The sequence below is a fragment of the Sinocyclocheilus rhinocerous genome, unplaced genomic scaffold (genome assembly GCF_001515625.1).
Source record: "Sinocyclocheilus rhinocerous isolate Xijiao unplaced genomic scaffold, SAMN03320098_v1.1 scaffold1238, whole genome shotgun sequence".
Lineage (NCBI taxonomy): Eukaryota > Metazoa > Chordata > Actinopteri > Cypriniformes > Cyprinidae > Sinocyclocheilus > Sinocyclocheilus rhinocerous.
This window is the reverse complement of record NW_015662954.1, coordinates 774,127-797,454: the sequence shown is the minus strand read 5'-3', so window position 1 is coordinate 797,454 and position 23,328 is coordinate 774,127. Positions and strand designations below refer to the sequence as shown.

General features: G+C 37.7%; 1 protein-coding gene across 1 annotated transcript in view; it reads left to right on the top strand.

The window, feature by feature from the left end:
* The first annotated feature begins 233 nt into the window (after positions 1–233).
* LOC107728538 (neurocan core protein-like) overlaps positions 234–23,328 on the top strand; it is a 141,822-nt gene continuing 118,727 nt past the window's right edge. The window contains exon 1 of the mRNA XM_016538743.1: positions 234–431. The gene's annotated coding sequence lies outside the window, so the exon portion shown is untranslated. The remainder of the gene's footprint in view (positions 432–23,328) is intronic.

The window sequence follows — 23,328 nt, the reverse complement described above, 5'->3', positions numbered from 1 at the left end:
CCAAGCAAATGACCAAACAAAGGACGGAATCGCTGAAATATTGTGCAAAATATTGTCCATCCCCCCACCGAAGTCCATAGAGAATTGGCTATACACCGTCTAACGCACTCTCTTGCGTAAGCATCTGCTCCGTTCATTCGGTGAGGGGGGAACCGCTGTGAGCCTCCGCACGCGCTTTTGTTCAGTGTCTCTCCTCGCGACCGGCGAAGTGCGCGCCGTTTCGAGCTCCTCTCTGGACCCGGGCTGAGGAGAAATACCGTGCTTTTTGAACGATTTTAACGAAGTAAGGAGTTCGTTTTAACACGTTTCTGAGGCTGAACAGAATTGAATGGTTAACCTCAGCGGCTGTTATCATCTACTCTGCTGTATCTGAGGCGACGCGGCATTCCTGTGGACTTTCTGAGGCGACGACGCGCTTTACTTCGGAGAAGGTGAGAACAAGCGATGTTTTTGTGCTTAACTGATTGCGTCTCGCTTCATTATTAATGTATAACGTGGTGTAGGATGTTTTGTGTTCAGGACAGGCTATATACAGCCCCCTTGCCAAGCGCAGTACCAGTGAGGACAGTCAAGGGGACAAAACCAGGAGCACAACGATATTGAACGGCTGTTCGGAGCAGAAGACTATTTATAAACCATGTTTTGAATGACATCATGGTGAAATGTTAAATATATGAAGAGTAGATTGCTATCTAATTTCTAAAATCAGATATTTGTGCTGTTCTCAGACCTATTAATCACGTATCCTCTGAAATATTAAGTGATTTGCAAAGTACTTGTGGGTTCAAATGCAATCAAATGCAATGTTCTTGTCCGGTTTTCCCCAGATCCACTCAAGTGAGTCATTTTCTTTGCCTTGATATAACCCCCCACCTGCAAGCTGTCATTTGCAGTAATGCCTTGATATGAAGTGGTTGAAAGAAATCCCATCAGAAATAGTGAGCGAGAATTTTGGGATCGAAAGGGACCCCGCATTGTTTTTCTCCTTAGCAGAGTGTCAGCTGGATGCTGTTAAAAGTTGACAAGTGCTGAGCGCTGCCAGTCTTGTGCCTGCCTCGACGACAGCGTGTAGCTGGTGGGAGAGGAAGACTGAGCCGAATTTCTCTTGGCATTCTGTCGTGACTGACTCTGTTGTCTCTGTTCGGTCTGAACCCCTGAGTCTCTACCTGACGGAGCACTCCAGGTGCTTCTTGCATCAGTCTACAAGTCTTGATGCTGACAAGAGAAAAGTACAAGAGAGTGACTTGTGAATGTGAAGATGTGTGTTATTTGTCAAAGAGCATCAGAAATAGAAAGTGGTGCGAGTTGTGGCTCTAGGTGCCCTGGGAAAATTTCAGGCAGCTGTTTGCAGCAAATTGGTTACTGTGGGGCAAGGTTTGTAACGTTGCCCTCTTCTCTTCTCTTCTCTTGGGGCAAGGTTTGTAACGTTGCCCTCTTCTCTCCTCTCCTCTCCTCTCCTCTCCTCTGAAATTATACCTTTTTTGGAGTATATCCTATACTGGGAACAATTTTGCACCGCATTTTTTTTGAGAGTTCCGGCGACACAAGCGATGCAACAAAGTTGGAGTCCAACTTTATGCAAATGCGCCATGCAGTGACTACCAATGAGAGTGCATACTGTCAGATATTGCGGCATATTAGGAAGCAACACACAGCATTTCGGCAACCTCCAGCAATTGCTTTTGTTTGGCTTTAGTTGTATAAGCTGGTATATTAGATTTTTAATAGCAAATCTGAATATCCATTTTTCATATACTGACCAAAAAAAAGAAACAATTTTCACTCTAAATTGCTAGTAAATTTCACGAATAAACAACAAACAAACAGCAATATATTGAATTAAACATGAAATTCAGAAGTAGAAAGATTGTATTGTTTTAAAATGGTATTGTGAAATGTACTCCACTAATGTTTTATTTACAACTTTTGAAGAAAAAAAAAAGTTTTTTTAAATTGTACTGTACATTATAATGGACGCCTAAATTAACTTAAATATAACTTTAAAAAATAATAGATTTAATTTTTAGTGTTATTTAAAATGTATTTACATTTATTTTAATTTTTTTAATTAATTTTTTTATATAGAATTTTAATATCAGCCATTGATTGGTTATCAGCCATATCTTTCATATTTGAACATTGTTAAACGCAGTTTTTAGCAAATCTCAAAATGAATAACCTTTTTCATAATATCCATTATTATGGATGCCTAAATTAACTTGCAGCTTTTAAAATGATTGATTTTTGTTTTTACAGTTATTTAATTACATTTTTATTCATTTTTATTTAAATTTTTTATTTTGGACAAAATAATATTGCCCATTTATTGGTTATTACCATAACATAACCATTAGTTTACCGTATTGGCCAGCATGTTAGCCCATCCCTGATCTTAATTGACCAAATAAACATATGGGTGTCCGCTGAGGCTGTGTTGCTAAACTCATACCCTGTCACCCTCAAGCAACCCTGTGCTGCTTTGCATCTATATCTGGGTGAGTGCTCTGATACGGCGCCTCCAGGTTCAAAGACCTTTCTTTCTAACCCTGAGTCCCAGCGGAGCAGCTCAGTCTTGCAAAACCAAGCAGCCTTTCAAGTTGGCTCCAGAACCCCGGTAAATCTCCTTGGGGCATCCATTCTGCTCTTTATCTGAGCACCCTCTTCTCCCTGTATAATCGTAAATGCCAGAGGAGCACCTTTGAGCATGTTGTCTCTTGAAGAAAAAAGTGGAAATTGCCTCTGAGCGCAACCATTTTGGCGTTGGGTGACTTGTAGAGGGCACTTGATTGATTCTCACATTTTAATAATACGCGTTTCCGCTCGACTGCGTAGTTTAGTCCCAACAATCGTATGAGAGGGGGGTTGTGCTGACAGGTGGAATTGAAATTGTACTTGAATAGCATCCAGAAAGCTAAATGCCTTCGAATTCCAGGAGATAATGTCCTTGTCGTAAATTAACATACGCCGTGTTTAATGAACCAAGTCTACTAAAATTAGTCTGGAAATTTTTGGTAGATGCAATTTAGGGAAACATTGTGCTAGTTTTGAGTTCCTGCATAAGCCGACTGCTGATTTGTGATGAAGGCCGTGTTTAATTATGCAAAGTTGATGGTCTGTTTGTGTTGGGGGTGAATAGATGCCAGTAAATGTCTTCATTTATGTCCACAGTCGTCCAGGTCTACTAAAATTACTCTATACATTTTTGGTAGATGCAAATTCAAGGAAACTTTTTGCTAGTTTTGTGTTCCTGCGTAAGCCAAGTGCTGATTTGTGACAAAGGCTGTTTAATTATGCAAAGTTAATGGGCTGTTTGTGATTGTGTGGTGAATAAATGCCAATATAAGTCTTAATTTATCTCCACAGTCATCCAGGTTGGTGTCTTACCTTGTGTGCGCAGTCTTGATTGACAGCTGACAAGAAAGAGTAGTTGTGTCTAATCCCATGAGCCAGAGGAAGCAGTTGGCAACAGCTGTCTCTACTACATGTGTCACCCGCCAATCTGCCAAAGTCTGAATATTTATCGGTGCCCAGACTTGGAATACATTATTCAGAACAGGCATTTGCCGCCTTAAACACCACAAATGAATCATGACACCTGGTCTGTGTTTTGCTGGTTTTCGAAATGGGACTGTAAGAGTTTAACTTCGTAGAGGGAGAAGAAAAGATTAATTTTAATTTCTGTTCAGCCCTAATTCTTTTTCTGTCTTGAAAAGATTCCATTTGGCTCGCAGGTCTGCTCAAGACAAAAACACACAACCTTGCGGTTTAAAGATTCATTTAGAAAATGTTTTATCGCTTACCCTGTGGGAGAGGTCCAGAAGGAAAAGAAGCCTGATAATTATGCCAGCAATTTGCACAGTGCTACTTCAGGCACTCGGTCCTCCAATACAAGCTTCTCTCTCTCTTTTTGTTTCCTGGTATATCCTCTGTTTTCAGCACTGGACAGCTCCCAAGCTTTGGCCACTGTACACACAGCTGCTGGCAGCTAATAAATGAACAATACTAGCGGTGTCGCTGAAAATGATATTTGCTCCAAGAAGAAAATGGCCTGTTGGAGTTCTTCCTCTTTGCGTTTGCATTCGGGACGATGGCAAACCTGAGAAAAGACTGATGAGTGGTGGTTCACAGGACAAATGGCCTTGTGGCTCCAGCTGCATTCATCTTAGACTCACAAGTGCTTGGAATGTTTCACATTCTCCGTATTCGTGTGCTGAAGCAATATGGGATTAAAGGGATAGTTCACTCAAAAATTAAATTATCCATCTTGTACTCACTCTCAAGCCATTGCAAAACTGTATGACCTTCTTCTTTCTGTGGATCACAAAGTAAGATATTTGGAAGGGTTGCAGTGGTTTTTAGTGCATACAATGGAAGCCAATGGGGTCCAAAACAACACTAGACCCCTTTAGATTTTCATTGCATTTGCAAAAATCATTTATATATACACTCTAAAAAATGCTGGGTTGTTTCAACCCAATGTTGGGTCAAATATGGACTAACCCAACTGTTGGGTTAAATTTTGGTTACATTTTTAAATTAACTTTTTAACCCAACACCAAATACTTAAAATGAATAAATCAGCCTATGTAACATATGTAATACTTTAATAATTGACTTACGAAATACAGTTCTTTATTTATAAAAAATAAACAAATATTTTCTGTGAAATTCAGTAATTAAGTTAATTCTGTAAAAGTAGTTATACCATTATAATCTTGCCTGCTGAAAAAAAAAACAATAGTACCCCTCCCAAAACACAATAACAAATGTAATGGGTTTCAGGGTTATAATGGGAATTGTATTGGTTTTAATGTAAACTATAGTGGTGTCTATTTGATGGATTCTATTGGTGGGATGTAATCTGGCAGATGGCAACCAATGGAACAACAGTAATTCCTATTGGAATAATGCCCAAAACAAAAAGGAATTTTGTATTGGTTTAATGGAAACTATAAGAATTTCTGTGATAGTTTCTATTGTTTTTTTCAGCAGGGTAATGATAACCATACTGTGCTGCACATTATTGACAATATTGAGTTGAAGCTTGACTTTGCAAATTTAAAATCGCAAATCGCAATCGCAATATCTGTCAAAAAAATCGCAATTTGATATTTTCCCCCAAATCGCACAGCCCTAGTTCCGTTCCACTGAAGAAAGTCATACAGGGCTGTGTTTCTAATGATGCAACTCACTGCTTAATTAGCATTTGGTGAACCAGTTCATCAAATCAGACTTAACTGATTTTAACTTAGACTAAGGGTGCTTTCACAGTTGGTTCGCTTGCCTGGTCCGAACCTGAGTTCGATTGCTCCCCTCTCCCCCTGCCCCCATTGGACTGCGTTCATATTATTTTATTTGGAACCGCGGTTCGTTTGCGTCATCAAGCCAGCAGCTGTTTACCCCGTTGCTTAAGTAACGACGGCGCAGGAGAAGGCAGCAGAATGCATAGTTGCTCTCTTCATTTTTATATATTTATATTTTTGAACCATTGGTTTTGTTTCCAAAGCTTCAGTACATAACGGCACTTATGAATCTTACGATGGTCTTACGAATGTACTGAAAATGCTCTAAAGAACGCTGAAGGTGAACAGAAATGAGATATACAGCTTGGAGCGCGTCAGTCATGCTCGTCAGGAAAGTGAGTGAAACACTCACACAAACACACATTTTTATCAAATTATACGTCATTAATAGTGGTTCACTTCTGTGATTTTGTACGATTGCATTCACATCAGCAGCGAACCGTACCGGAGTTCACATGAACCGAACCCCAGACCACCCTTTTTAAGCGGACTCGGGTATGGTTCGCGGGTGCGCACCCGAGTTTGGAAGACAGCGTTCACATCATCCAAACGAACCGAACTCTGACATCAGTCGAACCCGGGTGCGCACCAAAAGTGCTAGTGTGAAAGCACCCTAAAAAGGTCTCGACTCGAGTCAACACAGATCTACAAGTTACTCAATCAAAACTCGTTTAAGACTTGCCTGAAGGTCACTCTGACTTGAAATGAGGCACTATTCCACCGTATGTCTTATTATGCTGGTTTTTGCTAACTCATTCAGCACTCCAGTTCCTGAACACTGAACTGAAAACAGTACAAACATGTCTGACATGCAAACTGTCTGCCGAGGGTTTCATAAAGGGGGCAAAATGTGTGTTTGCAGTAGGGCTGAACGATTAATTGCATTTGCGATAATACGCTGACTGTACGAGACATCTGTCAATCAACGTATACAGGAAGAACCAGCCTTAGAACAGCAGAGTCGTGGTAGAAAGTTCGGAGATGGTATTAAAGTAGCTCAGTTTAAATGTATTGTATGAATTGCCCTTACTATGGAATAAAAGTGTATATTTACATTTAGTTAAAAGTGGCTATAAAACAACAGCTCCAGTGGCGCAGATGAATAAGCGCTTGTCGTTGGCTTTTTGACGCGATCGACACGGGTTCGATCCCGCCTTTTGCCAAACTTTTTTTTTCTCCCTTTTCAAATCTCGTATCACATCGTAAAGGCATTTATTTTCAATAAAAATTAAGGAAATAATCAAAAAGTTGAAAATAAAGTATCGGGTAGGGTTAGGGTAGGGTAAATTTTCCAAAATCGTTCAACCCTAGTTTGCAGTGCTGAACCACATGAAGTGTAACAAATAAAACGTATGGGAAATATAAAAGTGATCTGACAACTATAGTTTCAAGTCAACAATAGTACACTAACAGCAGTTCTCTGTTGTATTATGAGTCGGTTAATGGTTACAACGGTTCTCGAGTCATGAATGAATATTTTATACACGTATATACGTTCACACTGTCAGTTTTTGGGATTGACAACCGCATTCTCTTTACAGGTGTGAGTCTCGAAATGTCCAGTTCACACAGCAGCTTACAGTTGTGTTTAGAATACTGTCTGTATGAACATGCAACAGGAGTCAAGCCCGTATTCCTTACCAGTGGAGCTCCGGTGGAAAACTGACGGGATCTAAAAATTTCAGATGACACGCAGCTCATTTTTCCGTCACTGTAAGTTACCGAAAACACACAAGAAAACACGCACCACATGGTAGATGCGCATTTGTTGCGGCAGAGCAGCTCTCTCTCGCACTGTATGACGTGGCAGACAACCAGTTGTCCAGTCCTGTTCGACACAACAAGAGTCCAATCGAGCCGCGAGTTCATTAGTCAAATCTTCATTAACCGACAGCAGCTTTTATATTTTGGTGGAGAGCGGAGCATTTGAATCGCACATAGAACACAAAACTGACAGGAGCTCCGGTGGGTGTGTTCCGAGAATGCGGTTGTGAGTCCTGAAAATGTACGGGTGTGAGTTTGGTTACAGAATGCGGTTGTCACGCCCGTAAATAACCGAACTGTGTGTGAACGTAACCGTATTAAGGACTCAAATACAGGACTGACAACCATATTCTGCTGCTATGTGAACATGGCCATAGATATGTAAAACATCTAGAATTCATATAATTATAGGGTGCTTTTAACAATAACGTTGTGAATACGTGATGCAATCGCGTGATTATATGAACTAACTGGTGAATAATTTTTTTCTGAACAAACTGTTCAGTTCGTGGAAAAGAATCGGACTTCACATCACAAACAATATGGAACTGTTGTTAATGACGTCACGCACATTTCAAGATTGGATTATTGTCAGTTTATTGCTGTAAACAATGAACATGGCATCTGAGGAATACTTCACAAATTTCTTCTCTGTTGTTTTGCTATCTTTCAAGATGTTTGATTCCATCATGGATTCCCTCTTACGTCACTCTGGGGTTCTCCAGCATCAAAAATGGTGCTTTCATTCTTTTGACATTCTAAGATGCAGAATGAAATTTGTATATATGGAATCAGAGCCGGCGCCAGAGCACCTACATCAGGGGGGCATTTATATTGGGGGGAGGCAATCTGCAATCACGTGCAGTCGCTGAAGCTCACGAAAGCGTGCAGTAGCAAATGCTATTTTCACTTTAGCTTTCGAAATCGATCACGTTCAGCAGGGAGTGGAGAGCAGGGGTAGGGGGCAAGGTAGGGGTGTGCGATATTGACAAAAAATTATATCTCGATAATTTTCTGCCATCATGTCTTGAATTTAGGGTGTGGCTTAAAAATTATAGCCATATTAGCTTGCTTGTTTTCATCATAAGTATCATCTATTCCACATCATACGGACAAGAAACTGTTCTTCTGACCACAAGTTAAGAACTGTAGTTTAAACCATACAAATTTGATTGCGAATGACTGTTGGAACTATGCTTTCATGAAAAATTAATTTTCATTTTTAAGTGAACTGTTTCTTTAAGCATGCAAATATGCACCACTGTAAATCAAGAAGATCTGAAGTGAGGAAACCCAATCGCTCAGCGTGACTTGCGTTTATTAATCCTCATCTGATTCTCTTTGTCTATGCATTACAAGCACCTCAGTAATCTTACAACTACTGTCTTCTCACCACGGGAAACGCATGGGGAAACAAAATATAATTAATTTCTTTCAAATCCCCATATTCCTGGTTGGACCCCATCTTTCAGTTTCCATTGTCAGGCTTCATAAATATAATCTGCACATGCCATATCGTTCTGTCGGAGATTAGTTTGCCCTGACAATGAGGTTTTCTCCTTGCCGGATATTTCAATATATCATTCATTAACATGGAAATGACTTTTATAGAGGTTCAGATTGTGTCGTTGGGTTCATACTATTACGTAGTATGAGGAACAGTTCATTTTTTTCGGTTATTGATTCCCTCTTTTTGATGAGAAACATGTTGACGCATGTGAGCACTTATTTGTTTCGCCGACAATGAATGTAATTGGATAGATGTTTGTAGATTTATTGGATTTCTGTGCACGCAGATACAGTGTATTGTTCTGTAGTTTTTCACAGTCACTTGTGCACCTTGTTGGCGTGTTCAGACCCCTAGAACACGCTTAAAAACCAGAGGATCTAGAGCCTTTGAAGTGGCTGGCCCCACCCTTTGGAACAACTTACCAATTCACATCAGAATGGCTTCTACTTTATCTGAGTTCAAGTCATATCTTAAAACACATCTTTTCTCTCTGGCTTTTAACATGTAGTAATCTGCGCCTTTGAATTGTTTTAATCTGCTTTTGCTGTTGTATGGATTTTGAATTGTTTTTATTTGTTTTCTGATTTTCTCCTTGTTATATATTATTGTATGTTGTGCAGCACTTTGGTCGGCCTTGTTTCGTGCTTAAATGTGCTTTAGAAATAAAACTGAACTTGAACTTGAACCTTCTCTTAAAGGGACAGTTCACCTAAAAACGATGCATCATGTCGTTTTTTGAGGAACACAAAAGGAGAATCTCTCTCTCACTCTTATATGCAATTATATGAAATTACAATGCGAAAACCCTTTTATATATATATATATAAATTAAAAGCAGTTTGTTAACATTTTTTTTTAAATATATTTATTTAGATTTATTTTTATTTCAGTTTTAGTTTTAAAAATGTTAAGATCTCAACTGGCAACTAATTAAATATTAAGGACTGTGATCACAAAATTTTCTCAACAACTGTTTTATGGAGTTTTTTGTCTACTGAAAGTTTTTTGGAAAGATGTTTCATCAACTAAACAATCGGTATGTTTCTAAACAACAGTACAAACCATTAAACACACTGTATTTCTATTCTTCACAGCCTCATTTTTATCTCTTGTCTAAATTTAAAAACAGCAATACCCTGCCCAAGGTCTATGCGTATAGTAAGGCCATGCTGAGCTGTACCAGATGATTGAGACATGACAGTTGGAGAGTTTATGTCAAAACCTCTCTTGTCCTCCTGGAGTCGTATCACAGCTGGAATCAGCCCGTCCACCTTGACAACCTCGCCAGACTGAAATATACACCACTGACTGAACCTGTAAGTCTCAATTTGCCCAGTGCATCTCGGGTCAAAAGTTCTCACAGCAGGTTTTCTTCGCTTTTAGTGGGCTGTAATACGATTTCCAATGCCACACTTGAGCAGTTTAACACAAAGGCACAAATGACAGCTTTTATAAGATTTGTGTGTTGCCTTACATCAGAGTCTGAAACTGACATGAGTCGGGATGTAATTTAAAAGCTTATGTTATTCCTGTGTGGATGTGGCACATTGGCCATTGACATTGATACTAGAGAGCCTTTTTGCATGCTTTGAAGTGCACTTTATATGTACTTCTAGTTCCCAACTTCAAAGTACCCACTTTAATGTCCTCACGCATATAATCATAATCCAAAGCAGCATTTAAGATGCATTTCTTCCCAATTTTTTCATTTTCAACAAAATGTGTTACTTTTATCTCCAACTATTATTCTCATTAGTTAATTCGGAGTGACTTTCTTCAGTGCCCTTCTGGGTGTCTTTTACTTGTGCCCTACAAATGCAAAATATCAGAAGGAACAGGTCTCGGACGGTATCAGAGGAATACTTTTTTTTTTTTTTTTTTTAAGTGATCAGGGCTGTTTAAGAGGTTAGTTGTAAATGTTGTTTCAAATGAGTGATTTGTGCAACATCCTTCATACAGATCATGCATTGTGTTATGTGATACAAAAGGGAGGTGATTTTATAATATTGACTTTGTTACCATGATTTTGTATGGCTAACAACTGAAAAATGTATGTATGTAGTGAAATATTAGCATTTTGTAGTGTAGTGATCTTTTAAAAGACATCTATAACCCAACATATAATAAAATATATTATAACTTACCTTGTTACAATACCTTGTAAATATAACTCCCCTTGAAACAGTGTTGTAATTGTTAGCTAAAACCTTTTATTTTTTTAGTTGATTGAAATAACGCTGAAATAAAAAATAAATAGGAAAAATTTAAACAAAATTACAAATGTTGCTTTGCATATGAACTAAAATAAAAAGTTTAAGTAGAAATATATAATAAACAAAAATGTCTACATTAAAAATATAGAAATATAAATAAATTATAAAAAGCATAACACAGTTACTAAAAAATTTAAATGAAAACTAAAAATAAAACATAAAAATAAAAGCTTGTATTAAAATGAAATAATAAAATAAAATAAACATTAGATTAAAAATGTAAACAACTTAAACTTAAAACATGTAAACAAAAATTAGAAAAGTTGCCTAACTAACTGAAATAAGTTGAAATATATAAATATTAAAATATAAAAAAATAGAAAGATTAAACAAAACAAGGCCAAAAGCACCTTTTTTTCTTTCAAAGTTTTTGGCGGACAGGCTTATCACCTCTATAAGCCTGGAAGAGTCACCAGTTTTATAGAATGGCACTTGAATCACAGAAAAGTACCAATACTTTTCAAAGGAACCTTTTTATTTTCTTACATTTTGTGAAAAACACCACCAACCCTCCTGCGGTTTTGCCCTTTGATTAAATGTGAGTCTCCACGCCAGCGCTAGATCTAAATTCCACCTCATTTTCAGTGACCTTCATTGTTCTGACAGGAAGAGATCAAAATGGGTCAGATGGGTTCCTCTGTTTTTCCCAACCGTGAAGTAAAAGAAAGGACACTGATGAAGGTAATTAGTGTATCCAGTTTGTTTGTCAGTCGGTTTCATACTGAATTAAAAGCAGCCTGATGAAGAAAATCCATTGCCCACACCTTCCTGTCAATCAATATAGAATAATATCAGAGCCAAATCCAATGCAGAACCGTTTTCTCATTACTCAATCAGTGTTTAACTGTTAATCTCAAAGGAAAGTAAAAATCGAGTGGGATACAATGGACGTGAATGGGGCCAATTTTTGGCAGATTTAAAAGCAGAAATGCAAAGCTTATCATTTTATAAATGTGCTTACATTAATTCTTTAAAACATGTGTAGTATTTGAGCTCAAAATGAATTTTTGTGGTGATCAACATTTAGGCTGCACAACTGCAGGATGCTTGTAATTCACTTTCCACTATGTTGCGCTCTCTTTTGTTGTTTGTTGATGAGTGAGAATTCATTTTAGCATCTTCAATGTGGCAAAGAAACAGACTCATCTCCTTCTGGTCGTGATGAGAAGGTCAGAATGTTGCTTTGGGGAGTTGCTTAGGGGAGTTTAGCGTCTGAAATGCAATCACGCCGCTTGATTACACTGGCATTCATCATCACCGCACAAAAAGATACTGTCCTCGTTCCCGTCTCGCAATCAAAGATGTCTCTTCATACAGTAGGTACTACACATTCATAAATTCCTGGTCTTGTAGATGGACCACTGGAATGACTTTTGAAATTAATTAACCACGCTGTTAGGGACAATCAGTGCAAATGGGCAGAATTTTAACAAAACGCATGCAATTTTTGGCGTAATCTTTCTGCTTTGTCTTCAGAGGTAGAGTCGGGATTAATTATGTCTTTCCTTTAGTAGTGCGCTGATAGTAAAGGTCAGAGCTGAACGAATGACTCTTGAGTCGTTTTTTTTTAGTGAATCAAAAACATACAGTGCAACCAGTGTAATCTGATTCATTAATGAAAGACTCTTATGAGCCGGTTCTTTTTAGTGAATCAAAAAGATACAGTGCAGCCAGTGTTATCTGATTTATGAACAAATGACTCTTATGAGCCAGTTCTTTGTAGTGAATCTTGACAAGTGTTGTCTGATTTACAAACCACTTTAAAACACTTCTTTTTAGTGAATCAGAAAAATACAGCACAACTAGGGATGTCTGATTCACAAACAAACGATTCTTTTGAGAGGGTTCTTTTTAGTGAATCAAAAACATGCAGCACAACCAGTGTAGTCCGATTCAAGGATTGCGGAACGAACCACGCTGCCGGTTCTTTTTAGTGAATCAAAGTCACACAGCTTGACCATTGTAGTCTGATGCACAAACAAATGACTCTTATGAATCAGTTCTTTGTAGTGAATCAGAAACATACAGCGCGAGCGTTGTAGTCTGTTTCACAAAACAAATTATGAGCCAGTGACTCTCATGAGTCTGTTCTTATAATGAATAATTTTAAAAGATGATTTACCAGTTTGAATCTGTATGAAACGCTGCCCTGTATGTTTTATAACATTAGCAGAGAGGAAATTTCAGTATGCGAATGGGGATTTTAACAAAAGTAGACAATTTTTGTGTAATCTTTCCACGTTGTCCTCAGAGGTTGAGTCCGCTTGAATGATGTGTTTGCTTTCCTTTAGTAGTGCGGCGATAGTAAAGGTCAGAGCTGAATGGTGTTCCTGAGGGCCTGTGTGTGTTTAGTGATGTTATACTCATCCCTGCTTTCTTTCTCCAGTACCACAGTGTTATTCCTTTTACCATCGCTTTTGCAGTGAATTGCATGGCCTTTTCAAATGAAGTCCCAGTGCTAAGCTATATGCTAACTCCAACCATAACTAGTAATTTTATGAAGCTTTTATCAAACTTGTACATGCAAAATAGTTTGACTGGACTCTCCCTTCATGTTCCTTACGTTTCCTCCCTCACTTTTTCACAGCCATCGCCACTGTTCACGTTTAATTAGCCTGCGGGGAGTAGCCCTGTCTTCGAGCGGGATTATGTATCACTGTGTTGGGAGTAGAGCTGTTCTCCCCTCATTAATTATACACAGCATATCCAGCAAACCGTCCAGTTGCCTGGCCAATAAATAAATAAAAGCCCCGTTATGAGATAATAAAGTCGACAGGAAACTCAACTGCTCACAGTGGTCCGAGTCAGGTTTTTAAAGTTTTAAACTGCCAAGATGCCTGGTACCAACTTCAGATTACCACTTTTTGAAAATACTTGCGTTTTACTCATTCAGTTACAGTATAACAACCGTTTGTCTTTCATGTACAAAATATATTTTCTCTCTGCTGATGTTATAATTTATACATGGCAGAGTTTCAGACTTGAAATTTCTGATTACACTGGTTGCAGTGTTTGTTTTTGATTCACTAAAGGAAACTTGTTTAAAAGAGTCATTTGTTCGTGAATCAGATTACACTGGTTGCACTGTATGTTTCTGATTCACTACAAATATGCGGCTCAAATAGAGTCATTCGTTCATGAATCGGACTACATTGTTTGTGCCTTTTGTTTTTGATTCACTAAAAAGAACCAGCTCATAAGAGTTAGGCTACGTTTACACTAGTGCGTTTTCGTTTTAAAACACATAACTATTTTCTTAACGGTTACGCCTGTTGTTTGCACTACTCCGGCGTTTTCGACCCTCGAAAACGGAGGCTTTGGAAAACACTGCAGACTCCGTTTTAGTTTGAAAACTCTGGGGTTGCATTTCAGTGTAAATGGACCAAAACAGAGACTTTTGAAAATTATGGCGTGGCTGCCCACATTCTCTCTGCGTATCCTTGGCGACCGTGTAAACAATAACATCATGCTAGTTGACTGTTTCATCTCATGCATGAAACGGCATTCTAAAAACGTGGTGCTCAAGTTAAAAGAAGTTCACTCCCATGTTCTTGCATGTTTTTCCTATTCCGCTTCCCGCGTCGCATCTTTGTCAACACAAAAGCGCATTCTGTGTGAGTGGCGCCTAGCGTTATGAGCGCGTCACATGTGAGCGGTTAATCACGTGCGCCGACATACGGTTGGATCGTTTTTTCTCTTTACTGTTATCATTGGAATACTGTCAAAGTATCTAATTCTAACATTTGGTAATATTTTTTATTAGGGCTGGGAGATATATGAAAAAAATGATAACTTTAAGCAGTTTCACTTACTGCTTTTTATTAAATGAACACATGTATATGTAACTGAAGTAGTGCAAAACAAGTACAGAAAGTGCATTCTGTCAACTTTTTTAGTGCATGCAATTCACAATTTACACTGTGCAACTGGGGGAAATAATTAAACTGAGATAAGTATTTTTTATTTTTTTTTAGCTAAGAACACAAGTCTGTCAACTGTCTGGTTTAAGAGAAGCTCTGTGGCATGAAACTATGTTAACTTATACTTATATATATATTAATACCAAAGACTTATGCACTCTCTCTGTCTATATTATGAAAACTGGTAAAACAAATGAAAAATATTATAACAGCGAAATTCCTATAGTACTTCCAAATTGCAATAGCCTATGTTTCTCTATTCAAACAACAGCGGTTGTGTAAGTGCATTCATTCAGCGATCACAATCGCAAACAATACAGTCGACATCTCATGTCAGAACACAGACCGGCTGAGTGACACTTTTATTTAGATCGCTAAACTCCAGCTTGTTTGTCTGTGTTTTCAGATCATCGGCGGCGGTGCTTCTGCAATGAGGAGCGAGCGCGTGCGAATGGTTGCCAGATTGTTTAAAATAAGCAAAACACCGGGCAGAAAATGTATCCTTGTAACAGCGAAGCTCTGATTCGGGGATTTGAACTCTTGTTATCTGGCAACCGCACTCATGAAAGCTCACGCAGTAGAGGCGTGTAGAGCAGTCCGCAATAAAATGTTGTCTCTTTTTTTTAATGAAAATACAGAGAGGTTTTTGGTAAAGTTTTTATTTTTTTGAATACATTTTAGTCTCGTTGATATAGTCATAGTTTTTGTTTATTGACCTTATTGTTGTCTCGCCTTCGTTTCGTCTTAGTCATGGGAAAAAGCTCGTCAACGAACATTTTTTGTCATCTAGTTTTCATGAACGAAATTAACACTATTTTCCATTTTGCTAATGTGTAAAAAAAAGACCTTCCCCCACCTCACGTCTCTTGCGCGGTAATACGTAAGGGGACGTAATATTGGACGTTTGGCGCATTCTTTTGGGAAAGTATGCTTGAATTTGAAATATTCGATATTCACGATATTTTCAAATTTTACATCGTCGTCAAAATTATTGCGATATTATCGCTAATATTCGATATATAATGTCCAGCCCTAATTTCTATTCCAAATCGCGATTCCTCGATTTCTAAAAAAATCTAATTGTGGCAAAACATTAAATTCAAATTAATCAATAAAATCGGAAAAATCGCCCAGCCCTAAATCTGTTGGTTTTTCATTCTCGATCTAGAATGAACCAGCTCATAAGAGTCATTTGTTCGTGAATCAGATTACCCTGGTTGCGCTGGATATTTCTGATTCACTACAAAGGACCGGCTCATAAGGAGTCATTTGTTCATTAGTTGGATTACAATGTTTGTATTTGAAAAGAACCGGCTCATTTGTTTGTGAATTTGACTACACTGTTAGCCCTGTTTTTTTTATTAACTAAAAAGAGCTAGTTTGTTTAAAGAGTCATTCGTTTGTGAATCAGATTACAGCAATCAGAGTCTGTTTTTTAAAGTTTTAGGCTGCCAAACTACCTGAACAACCTTCAAAATACCACTTTCTGGAAATGCTCCTGCGTTTTATGCATTCACTGCGCCGTATAGTACTGAACTTTATAATATCGTATAATGACACCTACTTGTTGACGCAAATACTCGTTTGCCGAGCAAAAAAAAAAAAAAAAAAGACCCTCCCCCATCTCACATCTCTTGCGCAGTAATGTAATATTGGACGTTCGGTGCGTTCTTTTGGGAAAGTATGCTTGAATTTGAAATATTCGATATTCACGATATTTTCAAATTTTACATCGTCGTCAAAATTATTGCGATATTATCGCTAATATTTGATATATAATGTCCAGCCCTAATTTCTATTCCAAATCGCGATTCCTCGATTTCTAAAAAAATCTAATTGTGGCAAAACATTAAATTCAAATTAATCAATAAAATCGGAAAAATCGCCCAGCCCTAAATCTGTTGGTTTTTCATTCTCGATCTAGAATGAACCAGCTCATAAGAGTCATTTGTTCGTGAATCAGATTACCCTGGTTGCGCTGGATATTTCTGATTCACTACAAAGGACCGGCTCATAAGGAGTCATTTGTTCATTAGTTGGATTACAATGTTTGTATTTGAAAAGAACCGGCTCATTTGTTTGTGAATTTGACTACACTGTTAGCCCTGTTTTTTTTATTAACTAAAAAGAGCTAGTTTGTTTAAAGAGTCATTCGTTTGTGAATCAGATTACAGCAATCAGAGTCTGTTTTTTAAAGTTTTAGGCTGCCAAACTACCTGAACAACCTTCAAAATACCACTTTCTGGAAATGCTCCTGCGTTTTATGCATTCACTGCGCCGTATAGTACTGAACTTTATAATATCGTATAATGACACCTACTTGTTGACGCAAATACTCGTTTGCCGAGCGTTATTCCCATTTGTAATTCAAGTATCGCTTCCGTCATGCACTTTCTGGCTGTTAGTAGCATGAGGAAATGAACATTAACTGGAACTCCTTGAGAACATTTGAAGCATTAATAAAGATCGAGACGCTCCCATACGGGGCTGGAACAGTTGGCGTCTCTGACAGGATGACATTCATCAGACCTGTTAGTGCTGGATTGTTTCAGGTTGCGCAGGCAGAGAGAGGAATCGCACGCTGTCTCCCCGGGCGAGCCACGTGAAGAGTTTGGCGTGAAAGTGGGACTTCAACAGTGAGAGATGATTAACACAGATCTCTGCTCGAAAAGTTCATACACGGTGTTGGCAGAGGGGAAGGTGAGGGACCATGTGACACAGTAGATTGAGGTTAGTGACTGGTGAAGGGCAAGGAAATATTCCTTTCTTCGATTTGCTTTCTAAGTTTAATAAGTGCAACCGAATCTGATGGGGGATATTGGATGCTGTAATACACAGGGGTGTCACAGTGTTGCGGTTTATCCTGAGTCAGTCGTTGCAGTATCTCTGCTGTGTGCTAATGAAAGCTTTAAGAATTCCACCTCTTGAATAAAATCTAGAGCTGGCTACAAATATTGATCTTTTCAACGACCCTGATTCTTAAAATCCCAAGATTGATCAATTTGTCTCTGCCAAACTTTTACGACTATGTAGCCCAATTCACAAGAGAAAGACTGGTATGAACCAGTTCTTTTTATTGAATAAAAACAGCACAACCAGTGTAGTTTGAATCAATGTCTGAGCCAATCAGCCAGCACAAACAAATTACTCTCATGAGTCAGTTCTTTTTATTGAGACAAAAGCATACAGTTCAGTGTAATCCAATTCATAAATCACTCTGATCACTAAAAAGTATTGGCTTATAAAACATACAATGTGACCAGTGTAGTTCGATTCATGAACAAATGAGTCTTTTCCTTTTAGTAAATTAAAAACAACCAGCACGAACAGTGTAGTCCGATTCACGAACAAATGGCTCTTATGAGTCTTTTCCTTTTAGTAAATTAAAAACAACCAGCACGAACAGTGTAGTCCGATTCACGAACAAATGGCTCTTATGAGTCTTTTCCTTTTAGTAAATTAAAAACAACCAGCACGAACAGTGTAGTTCGATTCACGAACAAATGGCTCTTATGGGTCTTTTCCTTTTAGTAAATCAAAAACAACCAGCGCGAACAGTGTAGTCCGATTCAAGAACAAATGACTCTTATGAATCTTTTCCTTTTAGTAAATCAAAAACAACCAGCACGAACAGCGTAGTTCGATTCACGAACAAATGGCTCTTATGAATCTTTTCCTTTTAGTAAATCAAAAACAACCAGCACGAACAGCGTAGTTCGATTCACGAACAAATGGCTCTTATGAATCTTTTCCTTTTAGTAAATCAAAAACAACCAGCACGAACAGCGTAGTTCGATTCACGAACAAATGGCTCTTATGAATCTTTTCCTTTTAGTAAATCAAAAACAACCAGCACGAACAGCGTAGTTCGATTCACGAACAAATGGCTCTTATGAATCTTTTCCTTTTAGTAAATCAAAAACAACCAGCACGAACAGCGTAGTTCGATTCACGAACAAATGGCTCTTATGAATCTTTTCCTTTTAGTAAATCAAAAACAACCAGCACGAACAGCGTAGTTCGATTCACGAACAAATGGCTCTTATGAATCTTTTCCTTTTAGTAAATCAAAAACAACCAGCACGAACAGCGTAGTTCGATTCACGAACAAATGGCTCTTATGAATCTTTTCCTTTTAGTAAATCAAAAACAACCAGCACGAACAGCGTAGTTCGATTCACGAACAAATGGCTCTTATGAATCTTTTCCTTTTAGTAAATCAAAAACAACCAGCACGAACAGCGTAGTTCGATTCACGAACAAATGGCTCTTATGAATCTTTTCCTTTTAGTAAATCAAAAACAACCAGCACGAACAGCGTAGTTCGATTCACGAACAAATGGCTCTTATGAATCTTTTCCTTTTAGTAAATCAAAAACAACCAGCACGAACAGCGTAGTTCGATTCACGAACAAATGGCTCTTATGAATCTTTTCCTTTTAGTAAATCAAAAACAACCAGCACGAACAGCGTAGTTCGATTCACGAACAAATGGCTCTTATGAATCTTTTCCTTTTAGTAAATCAAAAACAACCAGCACGAACAGCGTAGTTCGATTCACGAACAAATGGCTCTTATGAATCTTTTCCTTTTAGTAAATCAAAAACAACCAGCACGAACAGCGTAGTTCGATTCACGAACAAATGGCTCTTATGAATCTTTTCCTTTTAGTAAATCAAAAACAACCAGCACGAACAGCGTAGTTCGATTCACGAACAAATGGCTCTTATGAATCTTTTCCTTTTAGTAAATCAAAAACAACCAGCACGAACAGCGTAGTTCGATTCACGAACAAATGGCTCTTATGAATCTTTTCCTTTTAGTAAATCAAAAACAACCAGCACGAACAGCGTAGTTCGATTCACGAACAAATGGCTCTTATGAATCTTTTCCTTTTAGTAAATCAAAAACAACCAGCACGAACAGCGTAGTTCGATTCACGAACAAATGGCTCTTATGAATCTTTTCCTTTTAGTAAATCAAAAACAACCAGCACGAACAGCGTAGTTCGATTCACGAACAAATGGCTCTTATGAATCTTTTCCTTTTAGTAAATCAAAAACAACCAGCGCGAACAGTGTAGTCCGATTCACGAACAAATGGCTCTTATGAGTCTTTTCCTTTCAGTGAATTAAAAACAACCTTTGTGAACTTTGTAGTCCAATTCACAAACAAATGAGTCTTATGAACCAGTTATTTTTAGAGAATCTAAAATATACATTATAAACAGTGTATTCTGATTACAAATGAATGCATCTTATGAGCTGGTTCTTTTTAGAGAGTCATATACATAGAACTTGATCAGTGAGTGTAGTCCACAAATGAAAGACTCATTGTGAGTCATGTCTCTGACATGAATCAAAAGCACACAGTACAACCTGTGTAATCCGATTCACAAACTAATGACTCTTATGAGCCAAGTCTTTTTAGTGAATCTAAAATATACAGTGTAAACAGTGTATTCTGATTCATGAAGGAATGACTCTTATGAACAGGTTCTTTGTAGTTCAATTCATTAACAAATGAATCATTTTGAGTTGCGTGTTTGTAAATTAAAAATAAAAGTAAAAAATGCAGTGCAACTAGTGTAGTCCGAGTCACAAACAAATGACTCTAATGTGTCACTTTTTTTTAGTGAATCAAAAACATGTGGCGCAAACAGTGTAGTCCGATTAACAAAACAAATGACTCTCATGAATCAATTCTTATAATGAATGATTCAAAAAGATGAGTCACCCATTTTAATCAGTCTGACATGGTGTCCTGTATATTTTACAACACTAGCAGAAAAATTAGCTAAATTTATTTAGTATATGAAAGCATATACGCAAATAAATCCGAACTGAATCAGGAAATCTGTACTGATACCCAGTCTTAGCAAATACACTGCATTATTTCAGTTTGAAAGAACTCCAGCTAGATCTGAGGTATCAAAATATGTGACCTCCAGTGCAAAATGAAATCCTGAAGGCATTTCATGGGCTTTTGTGTCATACTGCACTTACCTTATTCAGTGATCAAGGTTAACACATTCTTATACAAGCTTGAAGGCGAGTTTGAACGCACTGTGGCGATAACTAAAGTTGTCCCGCAAGATGAGGACGCTAATAATAATATTTCTTTTCCGAGTGTCTCTTCTGAAATTTCTCTTGCTCGTGGATACCAGATTTCTGTCTCAGCTTATCAACTGACTTTCTGTCTCAGTTTGTTATGATGGAAATAATGGAGTGGGTGGGAAGTATGGTGGTCGGTGTTGCTGGTGGAAATCTGAGCGAATCCCTCGCGGTGTTACCATTCATCAGACTTCTGCTCCACCATCAGACACACTCATATGGTTCTCAGCAGGAGGGGAAGAGAAAATCCAGACAGATAGGTGAAGCGGGAGAGATTGTGCATCATGTTATAGACAGTACCTGTCACAATCTGTGCTACAAGCACAAGGTTTCTAGATTAAATTCCATTCTTGGTGCATTCCTTAAAAAAGGCAGTTGATGAAGATGAGGAAGACCATTTGACATCTGGCATGAATTCTTGTGTGCATTGCTGCATTTTTAGGCCTAGAATTGCCCTCTTAGACCGGAAGAGACAATCTGACAAACATGATGAAAATAACCTATCACAGTGTTTGTTTTTTTATGTTTGATTTTTAAAAATATAATACATAATATATAATAAAAAATAAATAATAATAAATATAATAATAAAATTATATGTAAAATAATATTTTTAATAATAGTATATATTTAATTAAATTTGAGAAATATTTACATTTCTAATATATTCAATTTTAATTAGTTATTTTTAAATAGTAATAGTTTTACATGTAAAACATTGTTTACACTACATTCAATTAATTCATTTATTTACATAAAAAACTGATTTATATAAGTTAATAATTAGTATTACTAGAATTATAAATACAAATATAATGTAAGTATAAAAGTATTTTTTACATTATACATGACTAATTAATTGTCACGCTGACACAATACAAAACAATATATTGTTATTTAACAGCTGCACCCTGACTTTTGGAAATAAATAAATAAATATATATATATATATTTGTGTGTATATATACACACACACACTGTGTGCATGACACAATTACAATAGACAACAATGGGAGTCCAAATGTCAAATCAGCAGCCTATTAAAGACACATAACTCATCCGCGCTCTCTCGGGGTCGCGCTCTTCCTGTGAATATGTAGATGTCCAGTAACTAATCATCACGTCAGATTTCCTAATCTGAGGAATACCAGTGTAATTCTCCATTACAGTTGCTAAAAGAAATGAATGAAACACACAATAGGATTAAAGGCTATTACCTCCAGTCCCACATGCTTTGGGCTCAGGCAGCAGCATTATGAATGAGAACATCTGCCCGACCCTTCCACTCTCATCAATAACACTGTCTCTTTGATCAATGCAGCGCATGTGCCATGTGTGCCGCGCCGCTCGCTTTATATTGCGCTAATTAGGCCAGACCTGGAAACCTGTTGCGTGATATTTGGGTAAAAGACTTTAAGTGACCAAATCACAGCAGTGTGTTTACTCTTTATAAGTGATTTTTGATGTTAGCAATGATAATAAAAGCAATCTTTATGTAGTTTTAAATAGTAAGTATTTTAAAGATAAAAATGTTAACATTTAAAAAAAAAACTAATTAATAATAAAAATGTATCGGAGACTCTCCAGACACCGGATGACTGTTTCCTTCCAGTCCAGGTTGGTGGTGTCTGGGAGCTCCGTGGGATGATGGAACGTCATCCCGATCCGGAATAGCGTCGCGAGGGTTTCCCCCTCGAGGGAGCTGGCGAGGGCGAGCGGCACAAACGCCCTCGCGAAGACAATGGGGTCTGGGCTCGCCTGAGCCACTGTGAGGAACATCAAACGCTCCTCCATATCGGGACGTGGAGGAGTGCACGGGAAAAAAGGAAAAACAAAAACTTACAAAAACCGGAAATCAAACACGGGGAAGGGATGCCGCTTACAGTTCGGTCCGATGTTCTGTCACGGCTGCACACACACGAGGGACGAGGAGACGCTGGAGAATACTTTACACAAGACTTTATTCGTAGGAAGGAACCAAGGGAGACGAACTCAGGAAGACCTTCAACATCGGACAGAGAATTAGGGGCTGGGAACACTTTATATACACACACACAGGAGGAGGGGATGACGAGACACACCTGGGAGCCATGACACATCAAGGGAAACACCTGGGAAGAAATCAACTTAATTAATCAGGGGAGGAACAGGAAACAAACCAAATAAGGGCATGGGAAGGCACATGGGGAGCAGGACACACACGAAACATGGAACAGAGTCTGACATTAATATGGTATAAATATTAATTAGTCATGTATTTATACATGAGTAATTAATATTAGTACATTATACATGACTAATAAATATGGTATAAAATATATTTTTTTACATTTTTACATACTACTTATATGTTATGTAGTATGTAAATAATTACAAATATTGTCATATAAAATTAGTAAATAAAAATTATATAATTTTATATATATATATATATATATCTATGTA